This window comes from Leptonychotes weddellii, chromosome 9 (assembly GCF_054177405.1).
Source record: "Leptonychotes weddellii isolate Sample4059 chromosome 9, ASM5417740v2, whole genome shotgun sequence".
In the NCBI taxonomy this organism is placed as follows: Eukaryota; Metazoa; Chordata; class Mammalia; order Carnivora; family Phocidae; genus Leptonychotes; species Leptonychotes weddellii.
In genome coordinates, this window is record NC_138377.1 from 30,612,791 (window position 1) to 30,634,994 (window position 22,204).

Consider the following 22,204-nt stretch of genomic DNA (forward strand, 5'->3'; position numbering starts at 1 on the left):
ATTTTCAACTTTTTGAGGAACCTCCATACAGTTTTCCAGAGTGGCTGCACCAGCTTGCATTCCCACCAACAGTGTAGGAGGGTTCCCCTTTCTCCGCATCCCCGCCAACATCTGTCGTTTCCTGACTTGTAAATTTTAGCCATTCTGAAGCCAATGGTCTTCTTTGACCAGGGAATTCTGGGTGCAGATTGGCTTGAGTTAAGACAACAGAAATTCACCTGTATTAGAGCTTACTTCTCCCACTGGGCCCAGGCAAAAAATCTAATTCCCAGCTTAGCTCATTGCTGAATACAACCTTCAGCCTGTCGGAAAAAGGAACCTAAGCAGAGCACATGGGAAGCTGTGTAACCCATTCAAAAGCCCTGTGACACTTTAACTGAGAGCAAAAGCCATAGCTTCCCATGTCTGGAGAGCAAAACTGGTAGCCCCTCTTAACAGGAAATTCAGTGCACACTCAGGCCTGATTTGGACCCCCAAACAATGAGCTGCACAGGGCTTGGGCCCTAGCCTGCTGGTCTGCCAGAGCATGGCATCTAATTCATAATCTGATATACTAATGAATATAGTATTCGGCCGCCATAACCTAGAAAGACTGACCAGAGAATTCAGGCAATGATGGAGTACATCCTACATCCTTATATGGGTAAGAAGCCAAGCCAGCAGTCCTAACCACTATTCTTAGACAACAGCAGAGCCTCAGATCCATCCACATCCTCAAGCTCAAATAGTCACTTTTCCCAAAAATAAGCCATAATAGCAGACCTAATTGCCCAAAGATATCAGCAGTAAACATACCCAGAAACCCAAACTGAGCTGACCGATGAACCATTTCTACCAAAGTAAAATCTGTAAAGTCTAGAAGAGGAGCCCCATTAGTCAAATGTACAGACACCAATGTATGGAATTAGGATCAGGAAAAACCAAGACATCACCAAAGGAAACTAATAAAGCTCCAATAACTGACCCTGAGAAATAGAGGTCTATGAACTGTGAGACAAAGAATTCAGAATAATCCTCTCACAAAAGTTTAGTTAAATAAAAGAGAGAATTAATTTAGGAACACAATACATGAACAAAATGAGAAGTATGAAATTAACAATTAAAAATACTAAAGTTGAAGAAAAACTAACTGAACTGAAGAATTCAATAGAAAAATATCAAAAGTAGATTAGACCATGCAGAAGAAAGAATAAGGAATGTGGAGAACAGCACATGAGAAATTACCAAGTTAGAAAAATTAAAAAAAAAAAAAAAAGAATGATAAAGAGAGAATTATGGGATATAATGAAAAAAAATATTTGCATTATGGGAATTCCAGAAGAAGATAAAGACAAAGGGACAGGAAGCATATTTAAAGAAATAATGATGGAAAACTTCCAAAATCTAGGAGAGAAATACATATCCAGAGTCATGAGATCAGAGGATCCCAAATGGGTTGAATCCAAATACGGCAACACTGAGACATGTTTTAATTAAACTGCATAAAGTCAAAGACCAAAAATAGATTTTTACAAGAAAGCAAGAAAATAAGAGAAGTTACATACAGTGGAACTGTAGAAAACTATCAGTGAATTTCTCAACAGAAACTTTTCAGGCCAGGACAGAATGAAATGACATACTCAAAATATTGAAAGAAAATAACTGTCAACCAAGAATTATATACCCAGCAAAGGTGTCCTTCAGAAATTAAAAAAGGGATAAACTCTTCCAAACAAACAGGAGCTGAGGGAGTTCATTAGACTTCCCTCCACAAACTTGACTCAAAAGAAATACTAAAGGGAGCTCTTTGAGTGAAAGTGAAAGAACTATAATTAACATTATAAAAACAAAAAGGTAGTATAAATGTCATGAGTAATAGTAAATATATAGTCATGGATTCTACAAAATGATAGTAGTGTTGAATAACTCATCTATAACTCTAGTTTAAAAGTAAATAAAACAGCAAAAATGACCATTAATACAATAATCTGTTATTAGTTAAAACACATACACAAGTAAATTGTAATAACAATAATTTAAAATGTGAGAGGGAGAAGTAAAAGTGTAGTATACAAATTCTATTGAAGTTAAGTAGTTACAAGTTTAAAATAAAGTGTTATAAGTTATTTTATTTAGGCTTCATGGTCCCAAGATACAACACTGTAGTAATTACACAAAAGATAATAATAAAGAAGTCAAAAATACTGATATCAAAAGACATGAAAACACAAAAAGAGAAGCAGGAAAAGAAACAAGGAACAAGGTCATCTACAAAACAACCAGAAAACAATTTTAAAAATGGCAATAGTAAGTCCTTACCAGTCAGTAATTATTTTTCTAAATTTTATTTTTAATTGAAGTAAAGTTTACATACATATATTAGTTTCAGGTGTACAACATAGTAATTTGATAATTACATACATTACAAAATGCTCACCACAAGTGTATAAATCATCTGAAGCCATACAAAGTTATTACAATATAATTGATTATATTTGCTATGCTGTAAATTTCACCCCATGACTTATTTAGTTTATAGTTTGAAATTTGTACCTGTTAAACCCCTTGACCTACTCTGCTGGTCCTCCCAGCCCCCTCACCTCTGTCAACCACCAGTTTGTTCTCTGTATTATGACTCTGCTTCTGTTTTCTTGTTTGAATGTTTTCACTTTTTACATTCCGGATATAAGTAAGATCACGGTATCTTTCTCTTATTTACTTCACTTAGCATTATATCCTCTAGATCGATCAATGTCACAAATGGCAGATGTTCATTTTTTTATGGCTCAATAATAAAATATTCCATTGTGAATATGAGACACAAATTTTTTATCTGCTGATTTGGACACTAAGGTTGTTTCCATATCTTGGCTATTGTAAATAATGCTGCAATAAAAATAGGGGTGCATATAGCTTTCTGAATCAATGTTTCATTTTCTTAGGATAAATAACCAGCAATGGAAATACTGAATGGTATGCTATTTCCGTTTTTAGTTTTTTGAGGAACCTGCACATACAGTTTTCCATAGTGGCTGCACCTAGTTACATTCCCACCAACAGTGCACCAACAGTCCCCTTTTCTCTATACCCTCACCAACAATTATTATTTCTTGTCTTTTTGATACTATCCATTCTGACGGGTGTGGGGTGGTATCTCATTGTGGTTTTGATTTGCACTTCCCTCTTGATTAGTGATGTTGAGCAATTTTTCTTATGTGTTTATTGACCAACTGTATGTCTTCTTTGCAAAATATGGCTATTCAGTCCTCTGCCCATTTTTGAATTGAATTGTTTGGTTTTTTGGTGTTAAGTTGTATGACTTCTTTATGTATTTTAAATATTAACCTGTAATTGCAAATATCACTTGCAAATATCTTCTCCCATTCACTAGGTTACCTTTTTGTTTTATTGATGGTTTCTTTTACTGTACAAACACTTTTTGGTTTGATGTGGTTCCAATGGTTAATTTTTGCTTTTGTTTTCCTGGACTATAGACACACATCCAGGCAAAAAACAAAAACAAAACAAAACAAAAAACATTGCTAAAGTGGATGAGCAAGAGATTATTATGTTTTCTTCGAGTTTTATGGTTTCAAGTCTCACCTTCAGGCCTTTGGGCTACTTTGAGTTTATTTTTGTGTATAATGTAAGAATGTGGTCTGGTTTCATTTTTTGTATGTAGCTGTCCCATTTTCCCAGCACCATTTATTGAAAAGCCTTTCTTTTCCCCATTGTATATACTTCCCTCCTTTGTCATCGGTTGATTGAACATTTAGGTGTGGGTTTATTTCTGGGATCTCTATCCTGTTTCATTGATCTATGTGTCTATTTTTGTGCTAGTACCAAACTGTTTTAATTATTATAGATTTTGCAGTATAGTTTGAAATCTGAGATTTTGATACCTCCAGCTTTATTAGTCTTTCTCAAGATTGCTTTGGCTATACAGGGTCTTTTGTGGTTCCATTAAAAATGTAGGATTATTTGTTCTACTTCTGTGAAAAATGCTATTAGTATTTTGATAGGGATTGCACAGAATCTGTAGATTGCTTTGAGTAATGTGGACATTTTAATGATATTAATTCTTCCATTCCATAAACATGGTATATCCATTTTGTGTGTGTGTCATCTTTAATTTCCTTCAGTTCTCAGTAACTTGGTTAAATTCACCTCTAAGTATTTAATTCATTAATTTTACTTGGGTAAATTGACTTTTAGATATTTTTGGTTTTTGCTCTAACTGTAAATGAGTTTGTTTTCTTCATTTATCTTTCTGCTAGTTTATTATTAGTGTATGCAACAACAAATTTCTATATATTGATTTCCTATGCTCTAACATTACTAAACCCTTTTATTAGTTCTAAAGTTGTTTTTGATGGGGACTTAGGTTTTTCTATGTATAATGTCATGATACATGCAAATAGTGATGGTTTTACTTCTTCCTTACCAATTTGAATTAATTTTATTTCCTTTCTTGTCTGATTGCTATGGCTAGGACTTCCAGTACTATGTTGAATAAAAGTGGAGAGAGTGGACATCCTTGTCTTCTTCCTGATCATAAAGAAAAAGCTTCAGCTTTTCAACATTGAATATGATGTTAGCTGTGGGTTTCCCATGAATTGCCCTCATTACGTTTAGGAATGTTCCCTGTAAACCCACTTTGTTGTGAGTTTGATTATAAACAAATGTTAAATCTTGTCAAATGTTTTTTCTGTGTATATTGAGATGATAATATGCTTTTTATCCTTCGTTTTGTTAATGAGATGTATCATGTAAATTTACAAATGTTGGAACCAGCCTTGCATCCCTGAAATAAATCCTACTTAATCACAGTAAATGATCCTTTTAACATATTGTGGAATTCAGCTTGCTAATATTTTGTTGAAGATTTTGCATCTCTATTCATCAGGATTATTGGTCTGTAGTTTTCTTTGTTTTCTGGTGTCTTTGGCTGGTACTGTTATTAGGGAATGCTGGCCTTGTAGAATTAATTTCAAAGCACTCTTTCTTCAACTAGTTTAGAATATTTTGAGAAGAATAAGTATTAACTCTTCTTTAAATGTTTGCTAGAATTCACCTGTGAAGCCATCTGGTCCTGGGGTTTTGATTGTTAGTTTTTTGATTACTGAAACAATTTTCTTAGTAGTAACTTGTCTGTTAAGATTTTCTATTTCTTCCTGATTCAGACTTGGAAGATTGTATACTTCTAAGAATTTATCCATTTCCTCTAGCTTGTCTGATTTATTTACATATAATTTTTAGAGCAGTCTCTTATAATACTTTGCATTTCTCTGGTCTTAGATATAACTATTCCTCTCTTCCATTTCTGATATATCTGAGTTCTCTATTTTTCTTAATTAGTCTGGCTACAGGCTTATCAATTTTATTTATCTTTTCAAATAATCTGCTCTTGGTTTCATTGATCTTTTCTGTTGTTGTACTAGTCTCTATTTCACTTATTTCTGCTCTAATATTTATTATTTCCTTCCTTCTACTAAATTTTGGTTTTGTTCTTCTATTTCTAGTTCCTTTAGGTGTAGGGTTAGATTGTTAATTGGAAATTTTTCCTTATTTCTTGAGATAAGCCTGTAGTGCCACAAACTTCCCTTTTAGAACTGCATTTGCTGCAACCCAAAGATTTTAATCTGTTCTTTTTCCATTGTCATTTGCCTCCAGGTATTTTCAACTTTCCTCTTTGATTTCTTTGTTGGCTCACTGGCTGTTTAGCAGCATGCTGTTTAGCTTCCTTGAGTATGTGTTTTTCCAGTTTTGTCCCTTGTACTTAATTTCTCGTTTCAAAGTGTTATTATGGTTGGGAAAGATGCTTCATATGATTTCAATCTTCTCAACTTTGTGAGACATTTTTAAGATGTGACATTTGATCTATCCAGGAGAATGTTTATATGCACTTGAAAAGCATGTGTATTCTGCTGTTGTGGGATGGATTCTGTATATGTCTGCTTTGTCCACGTGGTCTGATGAGTCCTTCAAAGCCACTGTTTACTTATTATCTGTTTGGATAATCTATCTATTGATGTTAAGTGGGATGGTTAAAGTGTCCTACTACTATTGTATTACTGTCAATTTCTTCCTTTATGTGTGTTAGTATTTGCTTTATAGATTCAGGTGCAGCTATGCTGGATACATATATATTTACAATTTTTATACCCTTTTGTTGGACTGATCTCTATAATATTATGTATTGCCTTTTTTTGTCTTTTATTACAGTCTTTGTTTTAAAGTCTATTTTGTCTGATATAAGTATCTTATCCTAGTTTTGTTTTCAATTCCATTTTCATTGAATATCTTTTTCCATCCCTTGACTTCAGTTGATACGTGTCTTCAAGTCTGAAGTGAGTACTTTTAGGCAGCATATACATGGGTCTTATTTTTTTTATTCATTCAGTCACAATATGTCTTTTTTTTTTTTTGAGACTTTTAAGGTTTTATTTAAATTCCCAGTTATAATGTTAACATACAGTGTTACATTAGTTTCAAGTGTAGAATCCAGTGATTCACCACTTACATACAACACCAATGCTCACCACAAGTGCCCTCCTTAATACGCATCACACATTTAACCAATCCCCCTGCCCACTTTCCCTCCAATAACCTACAGTTTGTTCTCTACAGTTAAGAGTCTATATCCTGGTTTGCCTCTCTCGTTTTTTTAAAACCCTATGTTCATCTGTTTTGTTTCTTAAATTCCCCATATGAGTGAAATCATATAGTATTTGTCTTTCTCTGACTGACTTATTTCTCTTAGCATAATACACTCTAGCTAAGTTATACATACTAGTCAATGCAGAGAGAAGTGCATTTAGCAAAATTTTGTTATCAATTTTAAATTAATGCCTTATTGATATCACATTCTATATCTTACAGAACAGTTTGAGAAATTCCAGTGGAAAACTATCAACCAAATACCATACTAAATGTATTTAGAGTTCCCATCACCATCTCATTCTATGTTAAATAATAAGTTAGAAAAGGCAGACCAGTCAATTTCCTAAAAACTATAGAAGGAATATTATCCTAGCATCAGATAATCTTAAAAGGTTTCAACTGTGTTTGTATTAATTAAAGATATGAAATAGATGGCATATTCAAACTCAGTAAGGAAAGAAGAGTTTAACAAAGGTGTAAACTAGGCTTAGGGAAACAAACAAGGGATAGGATACTACCATACAGCTAGCAATGATGGTGAGCCATTACACCTAGGACTAAAGAGGTAAGGGGAAGAAGCAGTAACTAGAATGTAGTGGTACAAATATGGAGAAGGTTTGCCAGAAAGAAACCCTGCAACCTGGCATGGTGTGAGCTGAGAGAAAGAGATTTTTAATTTTAGACTGAAGACCCCATTCCCAGTTCTCAGTTACCAACTACCAACCAAATGCTCTCCAATTTTCCAACAGAAAGACAAAAGTTTCACCTTAATAATGGAATCTACAGTTGTAATTTATCCATTCCATAAATATATTTTATAAATATATTCCATGAATTTTCTTTTTTTAAAGATTTTATTTTATTTGAGAGAGAGAGAGAGCACGCGCACAAGTGTGGGGGAGGGGTAGAGAGGTAAAAGCAGATGCCCCAGGGAGCCAGATGTGGGACCTCATCCCAGGACCCCACGATCATGACCTGAACCGAAGGCAGATCCTTAACCCACCGAGCCACCCAGGTGCCCCTCCATGAATTTTCTTCAGTTCATTTATTCCTATTCATGTCATGCCAATCACAAAATAGAGATAGATTAGACTAAGAAAATGATCCTATATCAAGAGAAAAAGAAAAGAGGAAGTCAAACTGTCATGAATATATGAGTTACAAGTAGAAGGAAAACAACTCTGGTTATAAAGGATGCTATTATTCTGGCCATACATTTTAAAACCACAAACAGTTTATTTCTGATTACTATCTTTTATATATAGTTATTATCACTCTGGATTATGACATTAAAGTTTCTAAGAGCACAAGACAAATATTTACTATAATTAAATTGCTATTAGTTTTCCCTCATAAATTTCTGGTGAGAATGTAAAATGGTACAGTTACTTTGGAAAACAGTTACACAGTTTCTCAAAACTGTTAAACATAAAGGTACCATGACCCACCAACTCTCCTCCTAGATATTTACCTAAGAAAAATGAAAACCTATGTCCAGACAATTAGCAGTATTAGTAACAGCCAAAAGTGGAAATAACCCAAACTTCCATTGACTGACGAAATGGATAACACTGTATATTCTTATAATAGAATACTATTCAGAAATAAAAAGAACCTAAGTATTGATCCATGCTGCAACATAGATTACCCTCAAAACATGGTAAGTGAAAAAAAATTACACACACACACACAAAATCACATGTTGTATAGTTTCACTGATACAAAAAGTCTGAAATAGGCAAATCTCTAGATAGAAGAAGTAGATTTGTGGTTGCCTAGAGTGGGACTGGGAAGGTGAAGAGAGGAGTATCTGGTAATGGGCACAAAGATTTCTTTTGGGATGATGCGAATGCTCAAAATTAGGTTGTGGTGACTTGCAAAACTGTAAAAATACTGAAAACCAGTGAATTATATAGTTAAAATGGGTCAATTTTATGTAAAGTATATTTTGATAACATTTTTAAAAAACTAATACTAGTTTTCCTTTTTCCCTTTCCAGCTGTGTGATTGCTTCTGCTAATAGTCTAATAAATAAAACCAATAATGCAATAGTCTGTTTCCCTGTTGGACCAATAGATAGATATAGATCTTTTGTTTCCGTATCAGTTAATGACACAAGAAAAGATATCAGAATAGAACTTGCCTTTAAATATGTTTTCAGCAGAACAGACATATTTGTATCAACTATTACCATCACCCTAAAACTCAGAGGCTTAAAACAAGCATAAATTATTGTTTCTCCTAAATCTGTGGTCTGGCTGAATAATACCTTTTCTAGCCTGGGCTCAAATGGATTCACTCATGAATATGTGGCTAACTGGCATGTTATCTAATCCAGATGGGACTTGGCCAAGGGATAGCTGTCCTTAAGGTGTCTCTTGTTCTTCTCTAGAGACCAATAAACTGTCACAGTACGTTCTCAATGCATGATGGATGTGTAAGAGAGAAAGCAGATACATGGGGTCTCACTGAACTGGTAAGAGCAAGTTAGCTGGTCGAATCCAAAGTTGTAAGACAAGGAATTGTGAGCGAGGCAGACTTCCTTACCTTATACCTTTGGATCTGACCACCTAACTTCCTATTGGAATTAATGAAAACGCTAAGGAGTTCAAGTGCAATTAAAGACATAAAAAAGAACAATAGAATAAATTTTTAAAAAGTAGAAGGAGATAATAATATAAAAAGCAGAAATAATAAAATTCTTAAAGATGAGGAGCAGCCTGGCCACTCATGAGGCTGATTCAACTGATTTGTGTGTTCAATATACTTCCTATAAAATGCTTGGAATATAATGGCCCTTGAAGAAGGAGAAACTAGCTCTTTCAGCTATGGCTCTTTAGCAAAAGTATGTGACTGTGGTGCCTACTAATTTGCAACTTCAAACAACTTATTTGGGTGAAATATAAAGCATATTCCATTATATTAAAAAACTGCAGCTTTAATAAGTGATATACATAATGGGCATATCTGACAAGATATATAGAAATACCATTTTCACTAAATCTGGACTTGCTCCTCTGGGTCAAAGCTGGCCAGTAAAATCTCAAGGTATCCTAACTATCTGGCATATTGAACCCAACTTGTTGGCTATTATTTAAACCATATATCCCCTTATCTGTTATTACATATGAAGTGGATGATGGCAGAAGGAAAAAAAGTATTACTCCTACAACTGAGATTGGCAACCAATCTCCTTCAACAATAAGATTTCAAATAGAAAAGATGACATATTATGTGATTCATTCTTAAAGGATTCAATTAATTCATTAAACAGATGTTAAATGCCTCTTAGGTACCAACCATTAACATTAGGTGGTGGGGATATAAAACAAGGCTCCACAAATTTTATAGAATCAGAATGATACAAACCAAGTTTTCAGAACACAATATTACTAAACAAAAGTCAACAATAATATGATAAACACAAAAGTCACATATATTTGGAAATTAAGAAACATTCTTCTAAAAAATCTCATGAGTCAACAAAAACAAAAAGTAAACAATAGTGAAAAGACTGAATATCAAATTTTGTAAGCTGAAATTTATAATTATAAAGCTATGTATTAGAAAAGAAAATGGATGAATATTAAGGAGCTTAATGTGCAATTTAAGATATAAAAAAGAACAATAGAATAAGTTGAAAGTAGAAGAGATAAAATATAAAAGCAAAATTTAATAAATTAAAAAATAATAGAGAAAGGACAGTAAAGTCAAAAAGTTTGATCTTCCAAAGACTAACAGACAAACTCTGATAAGATACGTACGCACACACACACACAAAGCTTTGAAAACACACAAATAAATAATATTAGTAATAAAGAAGAAATAGAACCATGAGAAACTATGGACTCCGAGAAACAAACTGAGGGTTTTAGAGGGGAGGGGGTGGGGGGATGGGTTAGCCTGGTGATGGGTATTAAGGAGGGCACGTACTGCATGGAGCACTGGGTGTTACACGAAAACAATGAGTCATGGATCACTTCATCAAAAACTAATGATGTATTATATGATGACTAACATAACATAATAAAATAAAATAAAATTTTAAAAAAAGAAGAAACGGAATTACCAATCCAGCCAGGCTTCAAAAGATAAGGGATTAGTATGAATAATTTTAGTATAATAAACTTGAACACTGACCTAGTGAGCACATTCTAATAACAATATAACCTTTTAAAACAGACTCAAGATGAAAGAGAGAGTCTGAATAGTATTAACAGCATTAAAAACTGAATCAGTAGTTAAAAATCTTCCCAAAGCATTAGGTTCAACTTTCACAGAATATGTATTTGTAATATTATACAAATCTACAATAACAAGAATAACAAGGAAGGAAATAAAACAGTCCCAAATTCATTCAATTGTAAAACTTGATATAAAAACAAAAAACAGGCAAAAGAAGTACACAAAGATGAATTACAGGCCAATATCACTCCTAAAGAGATGGAAACATTCAAAACAGAGTAAAAAAATTTCTCATTCTAGAAAGAGAAGAGAAATACATAGTAAGTGAAAACAACCCAACAAAAGAAAATTTCCAAAAGCTGAAAGACAAATCTTTTGATTGAAATGGCTTATCAAGTGCCAAGCAGGATGAACGAAAAAAGAGCCATACCTAGACATATTATTACATGCAATCCTATAAAATTTCAGATAAGAAAAGATCTCTCAAGGGCGCCTGGGTGGCTCAATTGGTTAAGCATCTGACTTTTGATCTCAGTTCAGGTCTTGATCTCAGGGTCTTAAGTTTAAGCCCCACATTGGGTGTGGAGCCATTTTGAAGAAAAAAAAAAAAGGTCTCTCGGAGTTAGAAAAATAAATGTTTAAAAGAAAGGAAATAAGAAATCCACCAACACCACATCACAATGGAGAATCACTTTAAAGTTTTGAGGGCAATTGATTTTGAATCTGGAATTCTATAACCAACCATAAGATCAATAAGAATAAGGAAAATAAAATCTTTTTCTTTTTTTTTTTTTAAGATTTTATTTATTTATTTGTCAGAGAGAGCACAAGCAGGGTGGAAGAGGGGGGGGGAGAGGGAGAAGCAGACTCCCTGCTCAGCAGGGAGCCCAATGCGGGACCCGATACCAGGACCCTGGGATCATAACCTGAGCCGAAGGCAGACACTTAACCAACTGAGCCACCCAGGTGTCCCTAAAATCTTTTTCAGTGATACAGGAACTCAGATACTTTACCTCCTACCTGCATTAATTCATTAATTAAGTACTACCTTGAGGATATAATCCACTAAAAATGAATTTAAGAATCACTAACTGTCTGAGGAGTGCAGTGAAAATAAAGCACACAGCAATAGCTGTGTAGTAGGCCTAGAGAGCAAATGGTCTGGACAAAATCAGGGTACTCTGGGGGAGGATAAATTCAAAGATGAAAATATGCAACAGAATAATAAATAAGAAAATGGAGAAATTTAATGACAGGGTAACAACATATGCTGTGAGGGAAGAAAAAGGCAATTAGAAATCTCTGAAAAAACAGAAAGCTATTAAAAAAAAAGCATAATCCAAATATAAAGCAAATACAAATGAGTCATTATTTTGAACTCATGGAATATAGGAAGAGAGAATGCATTTGATCTTGACATTCTTCTTTGAGAAGCAGAGGGTTAGGGGATATAGTATTACAATTCGTTCCTTATTAGCTTTGTCATATCACCTGGTTTTGCAGTGAGGAATACGTACAAATTATAAACACTTATATATAATTTATTAGATTTAATTTTTAGAATTAATGCTTATACAAAGCATGGAAGACTAGACTATAAGCCCCATGAACACAGATACTATATACTATATAGTACATGTTCACCATTGTGTCCATAGCACCTAACAAGGTATCTGGCACTTCAAAAGCAATCAGCTAAAATTTATGGAATGAACGACTTAATATGATTATAAAAAGTAATGTAAAGTTTAGAAACGTTCACAATATGAAAGTAATGGTGTAGGTGACAGAATTTGGGAAGCAAAGGAGGAAAAATAAAGAAAAAAATCGGGCTACTGATTTCCTCAAAGTATAGAAAGCAAAGAGAGGATGTCTAAACTTTATGTTAAAAGAAATGGATGCATATTATGTGAAGTAAAAAGACTAATCCCGTCAAAGAACTAAATCAATATAATTACCGAAAGGTGGGGCTGGGAAAGATGTGATGGTGTGAGTCAATTCCTCACCTTTTATAGCAGGAAGTCCATAAATATTCTTTACATTTGAAGACTTAGAAACAAGGAATAGAACTGTCATTTTTAATAATGATAGTAAATATGAGAATAAATAAAATCAGAAACAGTTAAAAGTGTCTCTAGGGAACTGGTATAGGACTAGATGTGGAAAGAGTAGTATCTTCCCTTTATGTTTTTTTTCTACATAAATTATTTTACTACTTTGTGAAGAAAAAAAAGAAAAATAGATTTCTTAGTCACATAAATTTTATAAATCTGTCAGTAGGTGGCAGTCTCAGCAGAAATCTAGACATGCAGGTGACAACCCCATCACATCTCACACTTGAACATTTGAATTCTGATGGGGTAGATCTGGTGTGGGAGCTGAAATACTGCATTACTTAAAAGGTCCTTGGTGATGCCAAAGCCACTGGACCAAGGACTACACCTTGAATAGACAACAGAAATCAACTTTACTTTTTATAAACTCATTCATGATTACTCTCAGAAATTTTACAATTTGAGATTCAACATGAAATTAAGAAAAACCCACTACTTTTCTTTTAAAAGTACATCTCTACTGAAAATACATGAAGATATAAAGCATATAGTTGGTAAAAACAGTAAAAGCACTTTTTAAAAACAAGTTGTGTCTGTATCCAAGTAAAAAGCAACTCTTATATATGAATTCATCTAAATTTGTGACAAATCAGTAAACCCCAATGAACAGACACAATAATGGCACATGATATTAAATTTAGACAAATACTAGGGCGCCTGGGTGGCTCAGTCGTTAAGTGTCTGCCTTCGGCTCAGGTCCCTACTCAGTGAGAGCCTGCTTCTCCCTCTCCCTCTGCCTGCCACTCCCCCTGCTTGTACTCCCCCTCTCTCTCTGTCAAATAAGTAAATAACATCTTTAAAAAAATTTTAGACAAATACTATTTTTTAAAACCCCACAGAACTGTTGAACCATAAATTTTTTTAAAAGTAATTATTTATGCATGTTATTACAATCAGAAGAATTATTCAAGTGTTAAGTAATCCTCTATTAGTTTAATTTGACAATATCACAAATGTTTGCTAAAACTCTAAGGCCCAATTGGTTTGCAATGATTTTGCAGTTATACTCACAGAAACATGATAAAAGGCATATTTAAGTTCAGTAGCTCTTAAGAATTTTTTAGCAGACTCCTAAAATTGACACTGATCTTCCCATTAATCTCATTAATATATGTTAACCTCTCCCTATGGCATAAAAATTGTCGGTTTAGACTTCAGCTATATACTAATATTAAATAAAATATGTGTTGTCTTCATTATTCAGACGAATAAAGAAATAAAGAATAAGAACCGTGTAAGAAATTGAGAGCCTCTAATACCCAAGTCAGTGTTTGTAAGCTGTAGACCAGTGCAGTCCAATAGAAATCTATGCTAGCCACACTGTAGTTTTAAAGTTTCTAGCAGCCACATTGAAAGAAAAAAGTAAAAAGAAATGGGTCAAATATATTTTAATATATTTTACTTGATTCCATATAACAAAATGTTATCATTCAACAAGTAATCAATTAAATAATTATTGAGATAGTTTACATCCATCTAAGTCTTCAAAATCTGATGTGTATTTTACACTTGGACATCCCAGTCTAGACTAGCCACTTTCCAACTGCTCAACAGCAACAATTACCATACTGAACAGTGTAGATCTAGATCAATGTTCTCCAAATTTTTTTGATTGAGCATCCCACCTGTAAAAATTTTTAGCCTGCACTTCCAGTTCTCCTATGTGTATTTATGTATAAATTACACCTGACCCTTGAATAACTCAGGGGTTGGGGTGCTGACCTGCCCTCCCCCACATAGTCAAAAAACCATAACTTTGACTCCCCAAAAACTTAACTATTGATAGCCTACTGTTGACCAGAAGCTTTACTGATAACATAAACAGTCAATTAACACATACTTTCTATGTTATATGTATTACATACTGCATTCTTACAATAAAGTAACCTAGAGAAAAGAAAATGTTAAGAAAATCATAAGAGAAAATACATTTACAATACTGTACTGTATTTATCAATACTGTAAGTTTACATCTGTTTGTAAGATGAATTATCTGTCAATACCTACAGCAATATTATATGATACAAAACACTGTAGATGTTATCTGTATTATACCAGACATCAAAAATGAAAAGACAATGTGAAAAAGAAACTCCTATTTACTTACAGGTACAACAATTCATGCATAGAAAACAAAGAAGCAGCAATATGATTGCCTTGTGGTAGCCTAGTGTAATCAATATGAATGGTTATAAAATTTTTATGGCATACAGTATTAGTAATACCACTAATACAATACTGGAAACATTGTTACTTAAAAAAAAACACCTATGATGATAGGCTGACACAGTTTCTCCAATTAATGTGAGAGGGCATACAGTATGATAATGTAGTTCTTTGAAAGTAAAGTTATAAAAAAGTAACTAACACATTGTAATTTTATACTGTATTAAAAATCACTAACTTCATGCTTATATAAGGATAGGCTATCCACTTCCATACAAGACATACACACAATGTTCGACATGATGAATACTTAGGTGATGATGATGATAATACAAAAACATCTCATACAATTCTTGCTGTACAGGCAACAGATTTTCAATGAAGACACTTGCATACACAACAGATAAGCTTTTTAACTGTACAACATGATGATTATTTACTATCCATTAAGTGGAAATGGTTCATCATAAAGGTCTTCACCCTTGTCTTCATGTTGAACAGGATGAGGAGAGGGAGGAAGATGAGAGGTTGGCCACGTTGTCTCAGGAATGGCAGAGGTGGAAGAAATGGAGGAGGTGGAAGAGGCAGACACACTCAGTGTAACTCTAACATTGTAATTTGTCTTTTTTGCTTTTACATCTCTAAAAATGTTACTATACAGTGCCAATCCTTCTGATCCTTCCTCCACCATTTGCTTCAGAGTCAGTGCTCATACCAAGGTCCGTGTCTTTAAAGGAGTTAAAAGTAGTCTTAAATAACCAGAATCCTTCTGCCAGATTGTCTAATGTCAATTTGTTTTCTGGCACTTCTTTCTCTATGTCTTGTTCCTCATCATCTGGCACTGGTTTGGAAACACTCATCTCCATCAAGTCATCTTCTGTTAATTCCTCTGGTGTGGTGTCTATTACCTCTTGGGTTTCTCCAAGATCTCCATCTTGAAATCCTTCACCTCTGGCCTTTTTTTCCCCATATCCACAATCTCATGATTTCCTTGACTGGTTCTATCATAAATCCTGTGAAGTTATGCACAACATCTGGACAATTTTCTTCAGGAGGAATTTATGGTTTCAGAAGCTTGATGGCTTTCATGAATTTTTCTATACCAATGATGGCATCTTCAATGAGATACTTCTTTCAGACTTTGAAGATGTTCTATCAGGGTTCTTCCACGGTGCTGACAATCCTTTACATAGAGTACTGTGTATAATGAGCTTTAAAGGTCAATATGACCTCTTGATCTTGAGGCTAAATTAGAGATGTCATATTTGGGGGCAAATAGACCACTTCAACACCTTCAGTAGATGAGTTCATGGGGTTTTGGGTGGCTGGGGCATTGTCTAATACCGAAAGTACTTTAAAAGGCACATCCTTACTGGCAAGGTACTTCCTGACTTCAGGGACAAAGCACTGATGGAAAGAATCCAGAATAAGAGTTCTTGTTATCCAGGCCTTCTTGGTGTACAACCAAAAGACTGGCAGCTGGTGTTTATCTTTTCCCTCAAGGCTTAGGAGTTGGCAGCTTTATAGATAAGGGCAGTCCTGATCATAAACTGAATTGCATTTGCACAGAACAGTAGAATTAGCCTATCTCTTCCTGCCTTAAATCCTGGTGCTCACTTCTCTTCCTTACTAATAAATGTCCTTTGTAACATCTTTTTTCCAGAATAGTGCATTTTTGTCTTCATTAAAAGCCTGTTCAGGCAGATATCCTTTCTCCTCAAATGATTTTCTTAATGGTGTCTGGGAACTAGTCTGATGCCTCTTAGTTGGAAGAAGCCACTTCTCCTGTTATCTTGACATTTTTAAAGCCAAACCTCTTTCTAAAATTATCAAACCATCCTTTGCTGACATTAAATTCTCTGGCTTTAGATCCTTCATCTTCCTTTTGCTTTAAGTTGTCATATAATGACTTTGCTTTTTCTCGAATCATATTAGCCTATAAATATGTCTTTATTATAGCAATCCTGCACATTCAATATGAAATAAAAAGGTATGTCACAAAAAGCACAAGACTTTCATGCCCGCTGGCATAGGTGCACTGACAGCTTCACTAATTTTTTTCTTTTTTTATAATGGTTCTTATGCTGGATTATCTTGAAATAGCAGGCAACCACAACTACAGACCTCAATCTATAGTACATATCAAGCAATTTGGCTTGCAACATCATGACTTTTCTGTATCTTGGAACACTTGCAGAATCACTAGTGGCATTTTGTATGGGTCCTAGGTGTTATTCAAGGTTGATGATATTGCACTAAACACAATTAAAAATATGTGAGAACCAAGAGACCACTTTTTAGTGTGATAAGCAATTTATTGGAGATGAACTGCTCTCCAGATGATTAGCATCTAGTCCCTACTAGGACTTTCTCTGGGGAAGAAGGCCAACAAGTGTCTCTGTTGACAAGTGCCAACACATGGTGTTCTACAGATACTCACAATACTTGAGATCACCACAATAGCAATAAGGTGGATGAAATTATTATAGTAATACAGTATGTACTACAGTTATTTGCAGTTATGATTTAATACTGCAACTTTACATCTGTCTATATTTCTCTCAATTGCAAATGTCATGTACAGTCTATTAAGTGTTTCTGTGTATAAGTTTGGTAAGTTTTAACCTTTTATAATAGATTTGTATATATTTTATGGTAGTATATGAGAAAATAAACTAGTGTCTATATACATATTTTATGCATTCATGAAACACCTAACTTTTTCTTAAAGTTTTTCAATATTTCTAGGCTACACAGTTTGTAACTTTTTCCAAACTGTCACAAATCTCCAAAAAAATGTCCAAAATATTCATTGAAAAAAAGCTGTATATCAATGAACACACACAGTTCTAACTCCTGTTGTTCAAGGGTCAACTGTATATGCATATACTATTATCATTAGACAATATTTCAAGATATGAAATGTACTTAAGGTAAGGCATTCTACATTAAGTGGGCATATGAACCACATGAAAGGTTCTTAAAATCTAGATTCCTGAATTCCATTCCTGGAGATTCTGATTCAATAGGATTTAGATAAAGGCCAGAAATAAGCATTTTAAACAAACTTCTAGGTGATCCTGATGTAGGTGGTACAAGATCATACTTGCAAAAACACTGCTATAGACCTTATTTCTCAAATTGTGATTCATAAACACCCACAAACTTGTGAAAGAATGAAGGTGCCCTAATCTTTCCTCTAACCAGAGTTCATTTCTAGCATGCGGGGAAAAAAAACCAAGATAAAAAGAAAACAAGGATAAGTGTTATAAAATATATCAACTATAGAATAATGCTTCTTTTAGTAGCCTTCAGAAGTGCATGACCAAAATGTGAGTGCCACAAAGTTTTCAACATCATTTACTGTCCTGCTGTTTTTTAAATTCACAACTTCTAGAAAAAAAATATTAGTACAAATCTGACATTGATACCAAAGTAACACTTAATTAATTCTGATCCAAATCCAAATAAGTTAGAAAATCAGCCAAATGATATCCCAGAAGTGTAAAAACTTTATTTTTAGGATAACTGTTCCTGCTTGCCTGGCTTGCTGGGATCTAAGCCAAAGCCACCTTGCACAATTAGGAGTAACAGTAATATAGGGAAGGTAAGTCAGAGGATCAAAATGATAAAGTCTTAGAACATGTTTAATCCATCTCATATTCATTTAATTGTGGACTTAATCATCAGATTTTCTACATAGATAAAATATAGATAAAATTTATAATTATACTGAGACATGTTAAGCTTTATTTTGTTCCTGCTATCAAAAAAATAGTATATACTGACATTATTAATAAAAAAGTATACATGACAGAGTGTGTTACCTCTGTTAAAAAAAAAAAAGCACTGAACTCATCTTCTCCACTCCTCCCAAATTAATACATTTTCCTTATTTTTGGACCAATAAGACTATGGCCATCACTTCTGTGCTAGTCCCTTCTATATTTGCAGATGCTGCAGAAAACAGAGCTACTATGTCTGATTTTAGTATCAGAATAGTGTCAAAACCAACCCCAGCCAAGGAATCCCTTCTGAAAAAACTCAAAATCTATAAGAAGTATATTGGATATGTTTGGGTTATTTTATTTAGATTTTATGAAGAAAAAAGAATTCTGAAGTAATTTAATTCTCCATTTTACAATAAAAAACACAAATAAGTGCCCTGTCCAAGGTCATCCCAGATAACACTGCACCCAGGCATAGAAGTCTTATCTCTTGGCTTTTATTCCAGTATTCTACTTCAACATGATGCTTCTGTCATCTTGTTAGATAAAATGTAAAATAGACATCAAATTTAAGAAATAATACTGGGCATATTTTTTAACCTGCTATAAACAGTCTATAAGAGAATGAACAAAGTAATTGGATAATATGTTAATGATTATTAATATTATAGAAAGTAATTGCCTAACTTTGGCTCCAAAGAGATACTGGTATTCAGTGAATAGAAAGGCACATAGCCTCAGAAGACATAAACAAAGGGGAAAAAAAAAAGAGGAAAATAATAGGACTGAGAACAAAAAGTCTCACACTTGTTTAATATTCAAAATCTTTTCTGATGATGCTTCATATAGCAATGAAGCAGAAGTCATGAGAAAATACAGAATTGATTATTTGTTTCATTGACTATGAATGCTGTCTATTTCAACATGGGTGTGTTGACTGATTAATCAATAAAATTAGTTAAGGTGAGGAATCATAAAAAAAGTAAATTACACAATTTATTTTACCTTAAAACATATAAATGAATATCTTTTCACCAATCTTTGATATGGAACTAAGGCTTTTCTCTGAGTATGGGTCTTCTGACTGGAGCTAGCATCAGGTTTCTTTCATTAACACACCACTACATAGTTATCTATAAGTTCTTATGAAACAATCATTAGAAAAGATTTTACCCCATATATATAATCTAGTCATACCTAATTTAAAAACAATTTTTAGTGACTCAACTTTATAATCTCTTTTAGTCTCAATATAAATGAATTTTTCACTCTTATTTCAAGAATTTTTAACATTTAATTCAAAAATTATAATAAAAAGCTCTATTGGCATAAACTGGCTTCGAATATATACAACTGATTCTTGGAAGCATAAATGTCAACTGCTGGGAACAGAAGTATGCTAGAGAGTAGCCTAGCACTCTAGTGGAAGGTTTAGTATACAGTTGATCCTTGAACAACATAGGTTTAAACTATGTGGGTCCACTTAAATGAAGATTTTTTTAATAGTACAATACCGTAAATGTATTTTCTCTTCCTTATTTCTTTTTCTTCCTATTTGTATGTTTTATTCCTACAAGACAGCTAGGGGTGAGGGGGGCAGGAAGCCACCAGCCAGAGTAAGGGACCTTCCTCTGGCAGGAAGTACAAGCTAGTTTCCAGGCAAATCCTCACGGTTGCCAGGTGGAAGACTCCAGGGGATGGTGTTGGTGGGCTTAGGTGGGGGATGCACACTTGTGGAGCTAGAGGTAGCAGGGAAGGTCCTCCCCTACTACCAGGGCTCTTCCATGAGACCACACTGCTTAACCATAGAGCTGTTCTTTTTTTTTTTTTTTTAAAGATTTTATTTATTTATTCATGAGAGAGAGAGAGAGAGGCAGAGAGAGGAGCAGGCTCCCAAGGAGCAGGGAGCCCGATGCGGGACTCGATCCCAGGACCCTGAGATCATGACCTGAGCCGAAGGCAGACGCTTAACCATCTGAGCCACCCAGGCGCCCCCACAGAGCTGTTCTTATCAATGAAGAACTTGGTGAAGTTCCACTTGGTAGTATTTTCTAAGATTCTTCTCCCCTTGGGCTGGACTTTAATCCACTTCCACAGCAGGTGGTCGTTGTCTCCATTCTCACAGACATTGCACATACAAAGTTTGATGTTATACCCAGCAGCAAATTCATAGTCTCTGCAGTAATCTCTGGGTTTTGCCCCCTGAACTACTTGCAAGGGAAAGCCAGGATCTGTAAATATCAGTTAGGATATACGGCATGCAGGTCAACCAAGTATAGTTTACATCTGTTTATCTCATTGTGAGGCCACATTGGTCATGATGCACACAAAGCCCCAGTGCTTGTCCAGGTTAATTATGCTGCCCTTGATGTCCCTGGCTGACAACTCATGCATGGAATGAGCACAGTGCCAGACTTCCCAGGATGTGCACACAATATCAGCCAGGTTGGTGATGGGTAGGGCCCCACATAGCAGCACAGGCTTCCTTTATTACGATTCTCTTAATAACATTTCTTGTAGCTTACTTTGTGTAAGAATACAGTATATAATACATATAACATACAAAATAAGTATTGATCAACTATTTATGTTATCATTAAGTCTTCTGGTCAACAGTAGGCTATTAGTAAATTTGGGGGGAGTCAAAAGTTATATGCAGGTTTTTGACTAGGTTGATGCTCCTAACTCCTATGTTGCTCAAGGGTCTACTACATTATGGACATATGTCAGTGTGTTTTACAGAAGCATTTGAGAAGATAGGTTATGCTAGTGAATTGGTTAAGGGTAAGTCATTTAAATGTGAATGAATATCTTGTATTCTTTAAATTTTGGCATTTATCTTATTTCATCCATTTTATTACCATGTCTTTCTACCTTTCCACATAAAGTTTTTAAGATCAGGAATGATATTTTTCCTTACTCCAAAGCCTAGAAATACACCTGGCTACAGGAGGAGCTTTATGTATTCTTATTGCAACAATGAAAGAAGTGAGATCTCTCAATAACTCATCAAATTGTCTAAATGTCTCATAAATTTTCCTTTAAAAAAGGCAGTAAGAATATCCATATCTTGTTATATGAAATAGAAGTGTCCTGATATAGAGAAATTCCTTAAGTCAGAAATACTGGGAACTACATTCTGAGTAGATACAATAAAGTATAGTGAAGAAATGATACTGAGGAAAATGGCCCTTAGAAGAGGTGGTAACTATGGCAGGGCACGACAAGTGTTCTAAGCCAAAGTCACCAAATTCCAAACTCATAATTTCACTTAAGTTTTACCATATTAGAATTTAAAAAGTCATCAGTAATACAATACATTTGACAGGTCTAAAATAATCTTCAAAAAATCTACAGCTAATGACAGTT

The 22,204-nt window shown here is 34.2% G+C and overlaps 1 protein-coding gene and 1 pseudogene across 1 annotated transcript in view; both read right to left on the bottom strand.

Annotated features, from left to right (window-relative positions):
- GPHN (gephyrin) overlaps nt 1-22,204 on the bottom strand; it is a 515,857-nt gene that overhangs the window by 332,725 nt on the left and 160,928 nt on the right. The gene's annotated exons all lie outside the window — the stretch shown is intronic.
- Nucleotides 16,438-21,322, bottom strand: LOC115941395 (phospholipid hydroperoxide glutathione peroxidase pseudogene; annotated as a pseudogene).